At 35.7% G+C, this 20,550-nt stretch overlaps 1 protein-coding gene and 1 long non-coding RNA gene across 2 annotated transcripts in view; one reads left to right on the top strand and one right to left on the bottom strand.

Annotated features, from left to right (window-relative positions):
• LOC310720668 (uncharacterized protein) overlaps nt 1-20,550 on the bottom strand; it is a gene marked incomplete at its 5' end in the record, with an annotated part of 579,035 nt that overhangs the window by 350,394 nt on the left and 208,091 nt on the right. The gene's annotated exons all lie outside the window — the stretch shown is intronic.
• LOC310720940 lies at nt 117-10,986 on the top strand. The gene is made up of 2 exons (XR_014531882.1): nt 117-9,134; nt 9,208-10,986. It is a non-coding gene; the product is annotated as an uncharacterized lncRNA (long non-coding RNA).

Raw genomic sequence — 20,550 nt, 5'->3', positions numbered from 1 at the left:
TGTGTCCAAACTTTTCGTCTGAACTGTATATATATATATATATATATATATATATATATATATATATATATATATATATATATATATATATATATATATATACACACACACACACACTATAAATCATGAGTCAGTGAAATGAAAAATATTTTATCTATTGGTAAATGCAATTAAAAAACTAGTTAATAAACTATCAAATCAATGTAGCAGGGTCTATCCTATACATACAGGTCCATAAGTAAATGAACATTGACCATTTTTTTGCCTACCAAACACAATACCAAATGGTTGCAGAATTCTTTCCCTGTTGAAGGAAAAACCGTTCATAACATCTGCTCAAGTCAGGAACACTCAGAAAGAGGTAGGCCTATTATTGTCAAAGTCCACAAAAGATCTAATGCTTTACCCCAAGATACAAACCACTGATAACGCCTCAAAAAAGGTAAGAGTTTGAACCATATACAACAATATAGAGAAAAAAAAACAGCTACCCTCTTTCTCTGCACAGGTACTTAATGACTTATGCTTATGGTCTGTTTAAACCTTTCACATTTGTGTGATTTTGTACAGAAAGCATTTCCTTGAAATGATACAGGACAAAGGTTTTTATAACCAAAACACAAAACGACTAGACTACAAAGAACACACAAAATTCCTGATTTTGCAAAGTAAAACCATGTGTCCAAAAATCTCTTTCTCTCTCTCTCTCTCTCTCTCTCTGATTCTTGTAGGCAACAGTATTTATACTTTAACCACTCCAATTCATTGTGGGATTTCCATAGCATTGTTGCATGTCATATCCTAAGTTCTTGAACACCTGCATACTTGCACAATTTTGCATTGTCTCTGATCAATCTTTATCCAGTGATGAAACATTTCTTTCCTGATATGAGTGTTCTCATCCAGAAGGATCTTGCCCCCTCCTCAGAGCACAAGGTCTCATTAAATGGTTCGATGAGCATGCAGGTGATGTACAATCTCACTGAACTCATTTACTAAAAGTCTATGAGATTTAAACACTGGACCAATGAAGGACAGCTGAGCAAATCATGATCTTGTTCGAATGCAATTACTGAGGTTTAGCATATACTTGATTATAACAATACAAATTATACTATAGAACAATATTTTTTTAACCACAAACATATAAAAATTTAAAATTAGCATGTTTCACATATGTGGTTGCCATTTTGAAGTCTTTAACTAATGAATCGTTATCATCACAGTCACTAATAGTGAATTATTCACCTTAGTGACTCTTTAAAAATACCACATTTATGAATGAAACATGTCTGGTTTCACCCAACAGCATAGTTACATATGCCCATAGGCTCTGACAAGATACAGTGAATCTGGTTTGGTGGCTCGGTGTCTGAGACCTTACTAAGACACATTAAAAGGGTTTTGAATCTGCTTGAAATTTGTGTGTCTTTGTGTTTGTTTTACATAGTGAAGTCATTACATAATGTATAGCACCATTTGAAACAGATACCAACCAAAGCTTCATGTCTGTTTTATTGTAGTTTAATTCAGTTTTTCCAATGCTTTTAAGGAATTCATCCAAATATATATATTTTCCATATACAAATACAAATACAAATTGAAAGAAAGAAAGAAAGAAAGAAAGAAAGAAAGAAAGAAAGAAAGAAAGAAAGAAAGAAAGAAAGAAAGAAAGAAAGAAGAAAAAAAAAAAAAGAAAAAAAAAAAGAAAGGTGCACATGGGAATGCTGAGATGAAAAAAGAGCAGACAGTAATTCACATGAAAAGACATATCTTTTAACCAAGCCTTCCGCTCAGTCTGTTGAGGAAGAACAAGACAGTGTCTCTGCATGTCAGTGGATTGGGACGAAGCCTGTCCATACCCGTCCCAGACCCAACCTCTGCTGCACACCTGGGCCTCCATTTCCCTTTGAGGTGGGTCCCAGACACGACCTAGCATGCCTCACTGTATGTAAGTGTGTGTGCGCATGTGTGTGTGTGGAGAGAGACACAGACACACACATTGGAAGGTCTGAGTGAAAAGGGAGTTCCCCAATTCAGCCTTGACAGACAAAGGTAAGCATAAACACGAGAATCTGTACAGACATGATTTTATTCATACTTGAAAAAAAGTCTAATGGTGTAAAGTAGCATTGTGCATCATTTAGCTTTGTGTGCAGTTACTCTTTCCAGTGTTCACACTGCATCACAGCGTAAAGCAGAACAGGCAGAAGCCATGGCATCACTGATAGACTGGTGAATAATTAGTGTAAGAATTAAAACGGAGCATCTGAGACTCAAGCTGGACCTCTAGTGTTCCTCACAAAAACAGGGCGAAAGTTTCTCCCTCTCTGCAAGCCCCTCCTGGTGGGAGTGGTAACATCCCCCTCCTCGTGTCACACTTCAAAGAGGAGACTGAGCTCCCCCTGCATTCATCTGAGGCTAACAGCTTAACCACCCAGTTCAAACAGCGGGCCCACGCCCTCGAAAGAGAACGGCAACACACACAAACACAAACACACACAAACACACATTTATGCCCAAAAACAGACGCAAATATGCACGCACACACAAAACACATGATTGAATATGCATATGGATACATATACACACTCCCATAAACACAGTACAAAGCATACACACACACATAAGCATACATACATGACCCAGCACATACACACACTCACCTCCACACATACACAATACACCCAGAAAACAACAAAAAAATCTTTTGAAAAAATAGGTTTTTGCCAATACGTAATAATCAGGGTTGTGTTTCCCAAATGTATCACAAAGATTTAGAAAGACTCAATGTGGAACATTTCAATGTGATGCTCACTCATCCATCTAACAATTATATTTGTGCTGCAATGCTTTTGGGAAACTCAAATTAGTAGCATCAGTTTTTTTTTTGCACTTTTCATATTAGGTAGCTTGCATGCAGTTGCAAGTACAATACAAAACTATTTTCAGTCAAATACTCAGCAATGAACTTGTTTCCCATTCACAGTGATTTGGAGCCTCAGGTCCACTGTGACCCTGCACATATTGGAGATGAATACATTCACAAATCAGCACTAAGAAAATCTAGAATATATTTGAATATACTATAGAATATAGTTTGTCACGCTCAGCACATTACTGGTCATTTATTTGGGTTCACATATTATTGTCTTTTTTCTGTCTGGAATCATTTGTATGAATGTTTAACTATATAAAGAGAATTTCAGATTAACATTATTAATACACTGCACAACCTGATCATTTAAAATTCTAAATGGTTTTAATCCTATTGTAATTAACAGGGAGCACATAAAAAACAAAACAATTTAAATATTTGTACAACAATCAGGCAAGAATGTATTATTATTTTTTTTATTATTATTATTACTGTTGTTGTGTAAAACATTGTCATGCTATAATAATTGTCAAACTATCATATAATTATCAATTATATTATCTTATTATTAAGATAATTAAAACAGGAAAGGTGTGCAGGAAGACATACAGCCTTGTTTACTGGCAAACCTTTACAGCAGACAAGCTACTACTGTAGAACAAGCCATGCTTCCTGGGGCAGAACAGTTAAGGTTCTAGAGTGCATTTTTTTGTTCACTCATGAAGATCTGCACAAATACAATTCATATATGGGCTTCGTATACAAATAAAATAAAACCCCAAAAAGATCTGCTTTTACCATTTGTACCATACTAAACAATTATAACAAAAGCCTTTTTTTATTACAGGGACACTTTTATTACAGGCACAAAAAGGCTGTTGATGTTTAACATATTCCTAGTCAACTGTTACTGTGGACACTTCAGGTTATCTCCACTATCTCCTGACTAGGTAGACACCCTGACAGGTATTAACTTGCTCAGCTGTATTAGTCAGTTCGCTATTTTATTCAGCTCACTGTCTGGTTTTATTTTAAGTGTGACACTAGCAAGCAATTGTGACTACAAACATTTAATGGACAGTTCACTAGCACAAATTGGGATGAAGGCAATGCAACCAAACCTTGAAGAAGCCACTGCCAAAATTCAACATTAAAGTTCTACACAAATAAACGTTTCCATTTTAATACAAGTACAGTAGAAACTCAAGACAAAAAAAACCCTAAGAGATTTCCATGATACTCAACCCATGCTGGATTCACTGACCTATGCTGTTAGGTAAAAGAGGTTACAGTGGGTTATATGTCTCATACTGGTACTTAATGACAAAGTTAATCCTAGCGATTACTACAGTTTAAGCTATTTTGAGCTGCTGATATTTCTCAATGACCCTTTTTTGGCTGAAAATTCATATACTCCCACGCCGAAGAATTAGCATTAATTCTGCACATTATCCAGAGAGAAAATGAGAAAAATGTTTAAATGAAAAGGCTCTTGGCGCCTCTTTTGACCGGCACAGAGGGGTTTATTCTATTTGTTTAAAAAGAGCTATTAATGAAACACAGCCATAAATGAAGCCTTCAATTAAATGAGTGTGTCCTGGGTGCAGTGCGTTTTCTGTCTGCCCTTTGTGTGGTCTGATCTATTTGTGTCATAACACACAACTCAAAAACAAGGATGTGCATCAAGGTGTGTCTGTGTGCTTGCAAAAGCACTCAAGCTCTGCTGGGATCAACGATTAATATGATACGTGTTTAAATGAATTGCAGGGCCAATGAGGTACAATCGGTGTAGTCCAATGTTTAATCATGCCTACTGCCTGAAGTGTGTCCTCCACAAAGTGTATAGTGCTTTTTTTATGATGAAAAAAAATTCATTAGACCAGGATATTGATGCTTAATTACTGACAACTAATGTACCCTATGTCATCTTTCTGAAAATGTAGTCCAAGGAACAGCAGGTCTATTACTTCATTAGTAACTCTCAAGTTACTACCAACCATTGTCATTCGACTGGTATAAATTACAGCTCAATAACAAAAATATGCATAATAGTAACTTAATTCCAACTGCAATTTTAATCAAACACAGAAACATACAATATATATGATGCAAATGTTTTGTGTTTTTTTGGGTTAATACATTTTTAAACTATTAAAATCTCACTCATTTAAAAAACACAATTCATATGCTATATATTAGAATAGCAGGTTGTATATTAGAATTGCAGTGTAGAACTGATGGTTTAAGAGGGTTCTGGCATTTAAACAGTCCAAAAGAAAAATAAATATTAAACCCTTATTAACACTAAATTATGTTTTATACATCACACCACATCTACACTTTTAAACATGGGCTGAAAATGGGCTGTACTATCACTTAGCTTTTGTCATGACCTCAACCTTGAATTAAATTTTATAAATCCAGGGCACATGGTGTTTTTTATTTAATAAGGTGTGGTAACAAATTAATATAGCAATGCCTTGAGTGAAGCTTCTCCTGGCCTTTATGTATTATGTTGTGGCCACAAGGCAATGCATAAAAGATGTGAGAAACAGAAATTACAGAATTCAACCATTGTGCCTACAGCAAACTAAGCATAAAGATGACTGATATTAGTACCATTTAATCTTGGAATGAAGTATAAAGAGATACCGGAGTCACTGGCATTCTGACAGGGATATACCATTTGCTTGCATCACCTTAAGCTAATTCCTAAAGTAAATAGAATTTCCGTTATCAAATAATTAAATATAGGCCATGTATATAGGATGGGCTTCCAACTATAAAAGTCATATTTAGTGGCCACAAGATGAAAATATTTACATATTAATACAGATAGATCATGTGATACAAGTATAGTAATCTGAAAAGAATGTAAAGCTCAAAGGAAAATCTTTAGTGTATTACAGGTAAGGATGTTTAAATGCAACCCAAATCTGTTCATTTATTTAGTAAACCACTCAAGTCTTGTATAATGGGTAACTTGTTTAGAATAGCTTAAAAATTATTAAACTTGCTAGCAGTAAACATTTACTACAGTATTAGTTTACCACATCCAAGTTGCACCTAGCAACTTCTATTATAATCAATTGCCCTATAATTTGTACTTAAGCTACTTTTTTGCACTTTCTAAGTTCTGAGTTGTATCCCCTACGTTACTCTTATTGCGCTTTCATATTTTCCCAGCTACAATGTCATTGAGAATGCGAAATCAAACTTGCATCATATGATAGCTCATTCACAAGATGTGAACTGTGACCCATGTGTCATTGTAGAATTCGCACATAGTCTATGTGCAGAAAAACAAATCTGTGTTGTGATCACAACAGAATTTGCGAAAGTTTTTTTTTTTGTCTGGCTGGAAAAAGTACCCTTACAAAGTTAAATGTTCCATATATTTTACAAAGTTCAAAACAACAGAGCATCAAATCCTCTTTAGCTTGTTGTGACAGGGTACATACATCATAAAGTAGTAAAGAATCGTATTTTCTTGGTTTTAAACAATCACATATTCCTTGCATAAATAGGCAAATCTGAAGTCAGAGTAGCTGCAGAGCTACAAAATGTGAACTACAGGAAAGTAGTTGGAAAGTACCTGCTCCCTCCCATCATCTACCCCCTCTTCGTGAGTACAAGCATGTGGGTTTTATTAACGCTCGCTGCAGTGTTTGTTTATGGAGCACTCTCCTCTCTCTCTCTCTCTCTCTCTCTCTCTCTCTCAGGCCCCTTTTCTAGAATTCCGGGTGTTCCAGCTTTCCCGAACATGCTTCAGGAATTCTGTGATTAGATTTAGAGAAAACTTGGCAATTGCAGTCTCTCTAAATCAAATGTGGAAATATGATTTTTTATTCATCAATGCAAATTTGTACAATTTCACAAAATAAGCAACATTGGATCATAAATTAATTGTGCATAGGAAACAGCTGTTCTCTGTTTTTCAACTTTTTCATTATTAATCCAATCGGATTAAAAACACACAAACAGGACATGCCTCTTTTGTCTGGATGCACTAATGCCCTTTCACTAGCAATAGCAAAACATGCATATTCCAATATGAGATTAAAATACATAAAAAAAAAAAAAATACAATTATCCCTTCTATAATATACATATGAAGATGGAAGCCCAAGTGCCTCCTGTTCTTGTATCTCTCTCTCTCTCTCTCTCTCTCTCTCTCTCGGCTTAGTCGTACAACTCGGATTTCTTTGCCCGGGTGACAAAGTGGACACCAGCAGAGGGAGTGCATTAAAGCAGGATTGTACACACAACTCGCTCACCGTTTCCTGACCCGTTTCCTCAGTGCACGGACACTCCCTGCAGCTAAGCAGGAAGTATGCTAACAAAGCACAACTATAGTTCAGTGCATTTCTTTTTGGTCTGTGAATAGTGGCACTGACAAATAATTACAGGCCTGTGCATCACAACATCCTGGGCTAGGGTTATATCTATTTGAATTTAGCTTCAATGCAATATTAGCACAAATTAGTGGTATTCTTAGAGGCCTACTCACGGTCATCCATTTTATAAATGTCAGACAAAATGACTAAGGGGGCTAATAAAAGGTCTTTTAATTGTTTTGTTTTTTTAAATCTAAATATGCTATTAAACAAAGTTTATTTATAATACTACTTTGGGTGAAGGATGTGAGCTAATACTTGAGAACGCATCCTGTGAACTTAAATAAAAAAATGAATTCAAAAAAGCAGGAAAGCATTAAACCGTAAACCACATAAGTTGGGCAGTGGCTACATCCTAAACCCAATATTACAATATGTAAAGTATGTCAAAATAGTAGGTCATCTAAATAGTGCTATGCAGTTTATTTGACCTGGATGTGACCAAAAGCATTCGCTGACTAAAGTGGTGTTTATTAGGTTACCATACACGCACATCCAATTACAAGGAATAACCTACATATTAATTAACTACCTAATAATCTGCTGTTGCAGCCCATCTACCTCAAGGTTTAATGAAAATACTTTTCTGCTCACCACAGTTGAGTGCCTTTTTGAGTTACTATATATTTCACATCAACTCAAACAAGTCTGCTCATTCTCTTCATATTTGTCATCCACAAGATGTTTCAGTTTGCAGACCCTCTGTACACAGGATGTTAAATTTCTGTTTTCTAAACCATTCTGTTGTGTGTGTAACTCCCAGGAGATCAGCAGTTTCTAAAATACTCAAACCAGTCCATCTGGCAACAACAACTAATCATGTTACAAAGATCACACTTCATTCTAATTTTTGATATGAACATTACCTACATTTACGGCATTTGGCAGACACCTTTACCCAGAGTGACTTACACTAGAGCAATTGAGGGTTAAGGACCTTGCACAAGCACCCAACATGGGCATCTTGGTGGTGCTGGTATTTTAACTCATGACCTTCTGCGCCAAAGTCCAATGCCTTAACCCCCTGAGCTATCACCTTAACTAAAGCTCTTGACCTGTATCTGCATGATTTTTATGATCGGATAACCACATAAATTAGCAGGTATATTTATTATAGTGGATGGCGAGTGTGTACACGTATGTGTATAATATATAAAAACATTTTTATTTTAAATTAAAATATGAATGTTACAATTAAAATTGCAGGTTCTCTTTACTGATATTTAATGATCCCTGGTGGTCTAGTGGTTAGGATGTGGTGCTCTCACCGCTGCGGCCCAGGTTCGATTCCTGGTCAGGGAACCAACCCCAGCCATTAGGGTTGCACAAGCCAGTGCGCTCATGAATACTGAAGATCCGCTATGGCAACCACTAATGGGAGAAGCTGAAAGAATGTAGTTTTTAATGAACCCACAAATTTTTCAACTGATTAATAAGTGATCATGATTGGCAGGTGTTTTTTGTTGGCAGTCAGATTGACTGTTAATTAAATTAATAGCTCTGTTATTCTTTGTTTGGTTTACGACCCCAATTTTGCCCATATCGGTTGCATTTTTTGTACAACCCATATACATATCAACCTTGCCTTAACAACCACCACCATCAGACATGGTAAATGTATCACAATCATCAGAAGTGAGAATACTAGATTCACACAATGATGAGCCAAAAGATTTTGGGACCAAGATTTTGGGACCAAGTTTAAACTATATCAAAATAATATAGGCAAAAGAAAGGCCAAAATGTAGAGAAGGAAAGGATCTGTTAATGATCCAAAACAAAAGAGATTTGAGTGTTTTCATAACTGCAGATCTCCTGGGATTTTCAAACACACAACAATCTTTATGTGGACAAAAATGGTCTGTTGATGAGAGAGGTCAACAGAGAATGACCAGACTGGTTTGCCTGGACAGAAAGTCTACAGTAACCCAGATAACCACTGTAAAATATTTTGGTCAACAGAACAATACTTTAGGCCACTAAGTCAGGTTGTCATAGATTTTGTGCAAAAGTAGTTAAAACAGACTTTATTAACATGGACTTTAGTTAGAATGCTGTAATATTTTGACATACTTTTGTACAGTAGCAGCCCAAGAAATCTGAATAAGAAATCCCGACAAAATCAGACACCAAAGGATATAGTTACCTTTGGTGCTTTACTTTGTTGCTGTACCATTTTCTATGTATAATATGGTTTTGGGACATATGAGGAGAGACTGTAGAGACAGTAGGCATATAGTCAATAAGGTGCCATGTTATGTATAGTATGCAGATATTGATGTAGCTGCTAATTTATCATAGTGTCCTGGTAACCTAATAATTTCTATACAGTATCTAGAGTTGTGTTATACAGTTTAAGACCATGAAATAGTTTTAGAGTTTTGCTGTTGTGGATATAAGGTACGGCAACAGTTTAATCGTCATCATACATGTAATACCACTTTGTATAATAATAAAAATGTGCAAATGACATGTTTTTACCCTTACAAAATAGTGTTTAAGGGGACGTTTATCTTTTCCTCTGGTCGGCATAAATTAGACTATGCATTGTTGCGTGTGGGCGAACCTGAGCGAATGGTGTTGAACACGGGGGAAGAAAAAGCGTTAAGTGAAGAAGAAGCAAGAGCACGGAAGGATTTGAGAGAGGACAAAGTGAGCACTGACGTAAGCATACAAGGATTTGAGAGAGTTTGTTCTCTCAGCTCTGTGGTGGGTGATGTTTCTGGATAAAGACTGGTTTATAAGGGTTACATTTTAAGAAATATTAATATTTGATAATACAAAGATATTTAAAACACAGAGATATCTTTAAAAAAAATAACCTATTATCGCTTTGTTTCCTACTTCAATTCCATCACAAATTCACTGCACTCTTTTTGGCAAAGACTGTAGATTTTTCAGCTATGTAAAGAAAAAACATCCATTCATTAGTTATAGTATTTTTTATTGGTAGTTACTCCACCATGTGTTATAACCCAGGAATACAAAAACTAAAATGATTTTTTTCCAGAAATGTAATCAAAATAGACATACATGATTTACATATACTTTTATTTTTATTGTGATTCTTAATTTCAAAGGGCAGGTATTTGATATAGTATACAGACAAACAAGTAATGAAGATCTTGTATATAACCTACCTGAAACAAAGCCATAATAAAAATGAGTGCTAAAAAGAAAAATACAGCTAGGCTTTAAGCACGAAGCTCTGCTGTCTACGTGCATGTGCGAGAAAGAGGGAGAGGTACAGCTCCCCCTTTCTTCCATTCTCCATATCTCTACTAATTATTTCCGCCCCCTCCCCCCAACACACACACTCACGCGCGCACATGCACACATTCTCCCCAGAAGCACGCGGACCGACCGACGCAGAGCCTATGGTATGCAGATGAGTCTCGACAGGTCACAGGAAGTCGAGATTCCAGATAAAGCTTCAAGAAGGAAACTGAAGAGAGAGCAGAGGAAGCAAAACAGAGAGGGAGACAGCGAGTGATATAGTATAGCTAACGCTCTATCAGTTGTTGTTCAAAATTTCTAGTATGAACATAAAAATAATATCCAGGCATAAAGCTCTCATACAGGCACCCTACTGAAAATGGGCTACATCTAAAGAAGCTTTTTCAAATCATTGAAATACAGAACATCATCCGTTTTATTCCATTTTTCTTCAATTATCAGAATTATACAGCCAACATGTTAGAGATGCGTAAACAGAAAGCCAACATGTTAGAGATGCGTAAACAGCACTGTTGAATTTGCTTATCTGATTTGTAAGAAAATGTTGATTTATTTTCTAGATATGCCCCTCTGTCACTAATGGAAGACATGTGTATGTTGGACAAAATTGAACTAATAAAAAACATGTTCATTGTTAAGCATAATTGTTGATATGGTGAAACTTGTATGTAGATGTTTCTTTCACATTTATCTAAAGTCAGCAAGTTGAAGCAGCTTGTTAGTTTTCCAGCACAAGTCTTTCCAGTTTCTCCGTAACATAAGCTGCATTTTTTTACTGTCATATTTTAGCAAGAAAGAAAAAACAGAGAGCAACAGTTTAAAGCTGCTATAACATACGTGATAACAAGAACTAACTTATTTTACAAATAAAAATATCTAAAAGTGTGACGTGTCATTCTTTAACAATTAAAAATATATTATCTTTGGCCAATCGCTGTGGTAATAGAGGAATAAAACACTCTGGGATGTTTCGTTATTGGAAATTAATTTACTCTGGCGTGGTAACAGGCCTGACTTATCACATCACCCTGCAGTTGATTAATTTGCTGTAATGGTACATCTATTTTACTCTTTCAGACTAGATTATATCCATTTACAGATCCCAGAGACATGTAGTATTTAAGATATTTTACAGAAAATGAATGAATGTGTCAGTGCGACTGCTCCGAACATGTGGGCTGGAGAGAGTAATAAAACAAAAGCAAATAAAAGGAAAACAGACTTTTTTGATGTTGAGTTGGGGAGAAAAAAAATCAGACCAAAGTTCATGGTCATGAGAACATTTGCACATCTGCAGAAGGCAAAAATTTGAAAGGATTTCAAGCAGATGTGGACATGACACTATGCGGTAGGTAAGGAGGCGGAGCCAAACACAAAACTCACCTCCTGATAAGAAGCCTAATAAAAAAAATAAAGCAGATTTAAGACGTTAACAGAAATATAGAATTAATTCAAGTAATTTGTAAAACCTTCAGATAGTGTGGATTTCTGCTGTTAAAAACTAGTGTGCCTTTTAAATACATATATAACAAAATAAATATTTTCATTATTTAATTATAACCTGGAATATAGAGATCGGACTTTCAGTTCCCTGCAGCTCAACATCCATACCCCAGCACATGGGAAGGCTAATGCAAGCTTTTTCATACATTTGTTTCTCGAGAACCGCCATCTTTTTTTCCTCCTCTTTAGGATTTTCCGACACATTTCTGGAAGAACGGGCCGCTTTCCGACCCGATCACTTTACGGGAAGCAAGCCGCGCGCGCAGAGATACGATCGTTTCCATGGAAACCAGCCTTCCCTGACGAAAACGGGGACACGGAGGTCAAGACGAGCTGTTGCCCTGGAAACCGCACACACGTCTTTCTCTCCTGTACACCAAGCCCCGCCCCTTTGACGATCGAACGCCTCGCTGTGGAGGTCGGTGGCTTTGATTTGCTGGAATGCGCTCGTGGGCTTTTGACCCCGCCCTTCACGCCGAGCTCGCGCTCTTAAAGGGGAAATAGGGCACGCTGTAATTTGTGAAGCGGGAGGGAATCGGGTCATATTATTTGTGACACTTTCACTTTTGTCCATAAAAATGATTTTTACACTGAAAACTAATCACGTATTCACGAACAAGCAGTGGATTTTATGGTAATATGTATCTTACCTGCAATAGATTACGTAAGCAAATTAATTAATATTTTATTAATTATTAAATCATGAAATAAAAAATGTATAGGAATATGAGAAAGATATGAACTAATTCATATATCTTTTTGCAAGAAACGATCGTCCGTATAATTCTACTCTATTAAATTTGCAGATATTTTTTTAAACTGTGGTTTTGCCGATAAATCCAGATATTTGACACATTTTGGTTTTCTCTCTGCACGGATACAAATGCCACTTTCGCAAACATAAAACTATATTGGGAAAAAATGTTTTTACCGAAAGACGCAACAATATAAAGTATCTATTTGCATCCATGTTAAATGGTGGGTAAGAATTTTGGAAAAGCAGCTCCGTGCTGAATGCAGCTTACCATGTAGAGCAGCAGCAGCACCGCGCCACAGCTCACACTTAATCAAGCTTATCTGACCCCGACAGAAACAAATATAATACCCGAACAGATCAATGCACTTGCCTCAAAGATTTACAGAAACCTCTCGGGAGAATGGAGAAGGTTTACTTTTCTATCTACCGCCTGGTCGAGCACGCCATGTTTGTCTGGTCAAAGGAGGGCTACTGCGCGCCTGGACGTATGGTGGCGTCCGATATGTGCCTGGGTGAAGCGATTTATGTTCAACTTGATTACTTTGCCTTTAAGTTCACAAGGCATCCATCTGGCAGGCAGACGAAGCTCCGCCCTGATGTTTCACCCAGCGGTCCTCCTGCCACCGCAGTGTCCGGGCCAAATCACGCACACTGCAAATCCCACAATGCCTTCATGATGAAATCCTGCCGCCGCATGACACCAAACCGAGGGGGCAATGTAGTTTTTATCGCCTCCTCATTTTGATTGACAGTAGTTTATTATCCACTATGACTCGCCAACTCAAAAATTAATGCTATGAAGTGGTTGGGTTTTCTTTATTACTATATAAGATTATGAAATAAAAGCCAAAAACATATAAACTTACTCAAAGCTGCTTATGTCCTGTGGTTTGAATATGTTATGAATTCTATGAGTATCAGTTTTGGAGCTGATACACGCAAAAACCCAAGGACACTTTCAGAATGTAGTATGTGGGAACCGTTCGAGTTTCATGAACGTTTTGCCACAAGGTTCCTGTAGGCACTTTTAAGAGTTTTGCTGGTGAGACAAACTAAATATCTTCTGGGAACCGTTTGATTTTAGAGAGCATAAGAATGTGCAGGTCGAGAACCTGAACTGTGCTTTATGTTCCTCGAAGAACAGAACACATGGCATATGAAAAATTAGACTAGTGGCTAGTGTGTGCTGTGAAAAAGTAAATGTCATCTTTCTTTGGCACGTAACAGACTTTTATGTTGTACCTCAAATACAACATTACAACTTTCACTGCTTAAAGCATACTTAACTTAATAAATTAGCTCGGCCTATATAATATGACTATGGAATAATGTTTTACCATGCCAAGCTGGATTCTTCCTATAATAGTAAATCCTTTAAAGTGTTAATTCCTCGTATACCTTAACAATTACAATTTTTAGTTTAATAAATGAAGCATTTTATACAAATTTGTAGACAATGGTTAGTCTAGTTTGTCATTTGCTTTGCTGTAACAGTCATAAACAGATTTTCATAATTTTCTCTCATTTGAAAACTTGTTACGGAGAATGTAATAGATAACACAACGTTCTGATGACGCTACCATGGTGGATATCATACTGAATCTTACTACGCTTCACTCAAGGCTCCTTACATTAAATGTTATCATAAATAATATTATAATAAACGTTTAAATTCTCGCTAAAAGTATTTAATTACATTGTTCGGAAAAATCTATTATTAGTCTTCAATCAGTCAATATCATGAAAAAGTAATCCCTTATTTATTACATTCAGAGCCATTATCTGAGCTGTGTGTGGAAATGAACACATTCTGACCTATCAAAGTTGAGAATTCAGCAGTATTGTGCTGTAAAAAAAAAGAAAAAAAGAAAAGACTTAATTAAGAGAAGCACCTGCTATTCAATCATTCAAAAGAGATTTGTTTACAAGCCGATCAGTCCTGGTTCTGTGAGGTTTATTAGTATAATATATTAGTATTAGTATAAATATATTATTATATATTTCAACATTTTATTCGATTTTTTATTTTAGGTGTTATTCTGGCTCGAGGCTTCCTGAGGTTTGGCCAGCTCCAGTCACGTCCCACCTCGTGAAGATTATGGACCTATGGATGATCATGGAGAAGTAGATGCCGAGTGTTTAAAGGCCCTGGCATGGAGAAGCTGATGCTGGATCTATGATGATCACAAATTGTTCTGTATTGTTGAAAGATTTATGACCAAACTTCTGATGTCACCCATATGAGGATGGGTTCCCCTTTGAGTCTGGTTCCTCTCAAGGTTTCTTCCTCATATCATCTAAGGGAGTTTTTCCTTGCCACTGTCGCCACGGCTGCTCATCAGGGACAAACGCACACCATTCACCTTCACTGTTGTTTTCTGTAAAGCTGCTTTGAGACAATGTCTGTTGTGAAAAGCGCTATACAAATAAACTTGACTTGACTTGACTTGACTCTATTCTCACCACACACATTTCCTATGTGTATTTTAAATGCATGTCACACTCAACAATTATTTCTCTATTAATATTAATATGCATTCCAATTTACACCAGCTGCATCACAGGCATGTACAACTTGAGCATGAATGTCACACTGCACTTGTTGATCATTTTTTTTCACCTTTTCACATTTTAGTGAAGACTAATAACTCCATACATCTTTAATGATCACACTTTCTATATGCTGTGAACCTGACTTTCAGCTCTTTTTGGTGTGTTGTCAAAATGCTGTTAGTTAATTTGTTTCTGTGGCTAAATAAGAATACCATGAGTTTATAGCACATGGTAGTAAATCATTTTTTTTATAAAATAAGTACCTGCTTAATTCAACCTTCACCTTAGGCACCTTATAACTAAATCTAACAAAACTATTAAATATAGAAATTGTGTAAATTCTGTAAAGTATGTGAAATACTGCATAGCCTTATTCTGGGAGCTGGGTACATTCAGTCAATGAGTCATCAGGCACTTGGTTCAGACACATGGCCAAGATAAAACAAGCTAAATAAGAAATTATATGCAAAAATATTATTTATTACTATAGACATAAAACATTTTTTCTCAATGAAGCTGAATGATCAATGACTCCTGCTGCCCCTGACAGTAAAGTGCATAGAGCACTACATAGTACAGTGTAAGTCTTTATAGTAGCAGAGATTTTAGAAGGCGCTAATGTTACTACTAGTTGCTTTGCAATTATCTCAAAGCAATGTGGTCATTTGCAGTGAGTTTTATTTATTTTATATTATAATTATCCTTCATAAGTTAACATGTCCCATTGAGGAATGATGTGATTTAATCTTTTTCTACCTTTTTAGTTCTTGACCAGAGTTTATCTAGAATTTGGTCTATTCATTTTATATATGTCTAATAAAAAGAATAATTAGTTTAATTTGCCTATAATGCCTATATAAGATATTTGTCTTGGCAAGCCGTAATTTGTTGCAACTTGGGGTGCAACTGGTAAAGACAGTATCATATAGTAGTGCCATAGAACATCTACAGAGTTTAAAATAAAGATGAGTACCACTGAACAGGCAAATATGCCACTGAGGTTTTAAATCATTACACTTCAAATGCTGTAGTTTAAAGAAACTAGAACTAAACCTGTCAGAACTTTCACATTCTCTTTTGTTACTGTTCCAGGAATGAGGGCTAAAATGAAAGAGAAATAAATGTAATAGAGGTCAAATGGTTGGTGTAGGAACAGACTGGAATGGTCATGCTTTATAATAAAGCTAGTAAGGGAAGTGTGATCTTACATCTGAAGCTAACCACAATTTCATTTACTACATCTCTGTATTGATTCAACTGCAGGTATTAGCTTTCTTTACACACATAATCGAACCTTTTTAAAAAGCAAAAGGAATAATCAGTACACATGTCCAACATTCCCCAAACAGAAAGTAGTGACGTTCAGGCATTTTTAGTTTATGTTTTTATTGCTGTTTTATTTTCCTTCTCTATCTTTCACCCCATGGGCCCAAACTAATTTTGTGTTTAAATACAATCTGACCTCACCAAAAAGGAAAAATTAAGTATAGGTTTAAAAAAAAAAAGAAAAAAACTACACTACTTTACTTTTCCACTGCTATATAATGTCTGTGCAAAAGCTATTAACCAAAATCTTTTGAACATTATACACACATATATACACACACACACAAACACACACACACACACACACACACACACACACACACACACACACACACACACACACACACACACACACACACACATACATACATATACACACACACACACATACACATACACATACATACATACACACACACACACACACACACACACACACACACACACACACACACACACACACACACACACACACATACACATACATACATACACACACACACACACACAAACACACACACACACATACACACATACACATACATACATATACACACACACACACACATACACACATACACATACATACATACACACACACACACACACACACACACACACACACACACACACACACACACACACACACATACACATACATACATACACACACACACACACACACACACACACACACACACACACACACACACACACACACACACACACACACACACACACCACCACCACCACCACCACCACCACTACCACCAAAAGAAGAGTACTGATGCTAACTACAAGAGAATCTTGTTGGCTACAAAAATACAAGATTAACTGCTTAAAACAAGCCATTTAAAAAGGGGCTTCTACTTGAGGGGCTTCTACTTGAGGAATTAATTATTTGTAGAACGGGGTTCCTCCAGATGGATGGGAGAGTTCTAAATGGGTTCCAGGGGTCAAGATAAAAAAGCAGAAGAGTTCATGTACAGTATGTTTGATCTTTCTAGAATATGTATATTCTGTGTATACTTTCTCTTAAGTACAGTGACATTAGCCAATCATATGCAACTGTGAGCTCATTTATGTGGAAGATGGTAGAAAGCCCTTTACTTTAAGTTGTGGATGGCTGGTTTCACATGTCTTAGAGAAAGCGTGTGTTAGCCTTGAGGGGGATAGATCTTAAAAAGTGGAGGAAGGACCAAAACATCCATTTTCTGTGGACTGCTAATGCCTGTGTGTCCAAGGCTAAACATTAATTACCTACTGACCAAGAAGTGGTGAGATCCAGTCCCACGTTTTATCAGACTAACTGCTGTTGATCTCAAAGCCTCAGCTGCTAATGTAAATGTAAATGTAAATTTGTTGAATAAATTCATGTAATGCAAATCTATATACAGTAAGTTTATTTAAATCATACCACTTACTCAACAATAGAAACATTCGGAGAGCATGTTCTTTTATTTTCACAAGTTTCAGAGTGGGGGAAATAGTGACCCTAACTCCCAGGGCATTTATGAAAAGTCTGTAAAGAAATAATCTATTATTTTATCCAAATTGTGGAAGGGAGTGCAGCAATTTAAATTGCATAATACAACCATCACAGTTTACCAATAAAGATGTAAGAATGGGACAGCGATAGAGCATGTATTACTTATCTTCTCAAGTTCAAATTGGTGCATTATTGTGATGGAAATTCTGCTTAGGATTTGTGGTGTCCAGGTGCTATTAGCCTCACACTCTATACTTTAATAATAACTTATAACCCTAATTTTTATCACAAAATGCAGTTCCATCTCTGCATAGATAAATTATAAAGAATTAGTGTTTCATCTCGTGAGATTTACAGAAAAGTGTCCTACATAATAGGCAGTGTGCAAACATGTTTATTGATGGCCCACCAACTGCCCTTAGTGCCCTAACTTCTATTTTATAAATTTTTAATTACTTTACTTTGTGTCTTAAATGATTGCTTCTGGTCATCTTATATATGCTACCAATGTGATAGATTATTTGTTTGAAAACGGTTTAACATTCCTTTAAAGGGGCTGGACAAAAATGTTTGCATTTCAAAGAGATGGGAAGGGGCCCCAAAAAGACCTGGAGCATTCCTGTTTGCCTCATGTAGTAATATTACAGCAGTATTATATAATTATTAAAAATTACTGTGTTAATCAATATGCTGATTGAAAACAGAACTGTAATGAAACTTCATTGAATTGAAGACAAAAAACAGACATGATAATGCTGCATTTAAAACCAATGCAGTTTGTACGGAACCAGCCCCTATTATATTACCCAGCACTATCATTATATGGGTTTTTGTTTGCCAGTATACATATGGTGTTTTCTGTTGTGAATATTTGCGGTAATACACTTTTTTACAGTTAAGCTAGATCCCATATATGCATATCGCTTTCTAAGAAACTACCAGAAAGGATTTTTAGCTTTCTTCCTTATGTGCTCTGCATCTGTACATGCCTAACACACTGTTTTACTGCCTTTTTGCCATTCCAGTTTGCTCTGCTATGGTTCTTGTTACATGCTTATTGATTTCATTCCTTGCAATGCATAGCTAAAAGATGGGTGCTCCTGATCCCAGTCATTGTTAAGATGCAGAGCTGGTAGCTCCAGCACTCAGCCACTAGAGATCTGAGTGTGCGAGCCAGCGAGTGAGCGACTAATAGAGAAAGAGAGAGAGAGAGAGAGAGAGAGAGAGAGAGAGAGAGAGAGAGAGAGAGAGAGAGAGAGAGAGAGAGAGAGATTCACATGATCTAGATCTGCATGATTCACCCACTAATACTAGTGGGGTTTAATTAGGAAGTAAAGCACCAAGGCAGTGAGAATAAACTCTAAATAACACAGAGATGTAGTTATTTTTTAAAACTATACATGTTCCCAAGTTTAAAAAAGTGATAATTGTATGCGAAATGAATTGGTGAAGAATGAAGAAAATGTCATGACAAAAGTTAATCCTTACATCTTAATTTGTATAAATTACATATATAAAATGTTGCAAAACATTTAAGTGTGACTCATGCAGAGGTTTGTGTTTTGATTATGTATTGTGTTGCAAAATTCAGCTTTTTTTATTAACAGATTATCACAGAACCAACTTTCCTTATATATATATATATATATATATATATATATATATATATATATATATATATATATATATATATATATATATATATATATATATATATATATATAGGTAGCTTTTGCAGGGTTCTTAAATTCTTTAATTTCCTCAGATGGACACATAAAGAGCCATGTATTTTTTTCTCTAAAGAGTGCAATATAAAGTATTAATTAAATGCAGTATGAATTAAATGCAGAGTTAAAACCAAGGGGAAAGAGGTTTCTATACCAGTCAAACAATTACCTGTTATAATTCATTAGTATCATTAACAATCATGTGAAATTAGTGGGGAAATTTCTGAACAAGTGTGTTATAAATGATTGCCTTTTAACTTTTTAAAGCATTTTCAGCTGAATTATATTTCCAGCAAATATACAAAGGAATTAAATAGTTTAAATAATTGTAAGTGGAAAAGTGTTGCAATAATTAAAATAAAAAAATAATAAATGTGCAAAAATTAAGAAAATATTAAAATGTAGATTTTCAAAAAGAATCAGGAAATCTACAGCTTAGAAAAGCACTGTATTTAAAGCGTGTGATGTGGATACAGACAATGAAATGTATGAAGTATGAACTGTTTTCTCCCACTTTTAAGGGTAATTATCCAATATATTTTAAACAATTTTTTATTTTTTATTTTTATTTTTTTGCAAAAGACAAAAAAAGGAACACATACACAGATTATTTGTGTTGTGAAATCATAAATAATGTTATATTTTAAATTAGACTTTTATTAAATCATAAAAATACAAACATA

This window comes from Silurus aristotelis (assembly GCF_946808225.1).
Source record: "Silurus aristotelis genome assembly, chromosome: 26".
Taxonomy (NCBI): Eukaryota; Metazoa; Chordata; class Actinopteri; order Siluriformes; family Siluridae; genus Silurus; species Silurus aristotelis.
This window is presented reverse-complemented; position numbering and strand designations above follow the sequence as displayed.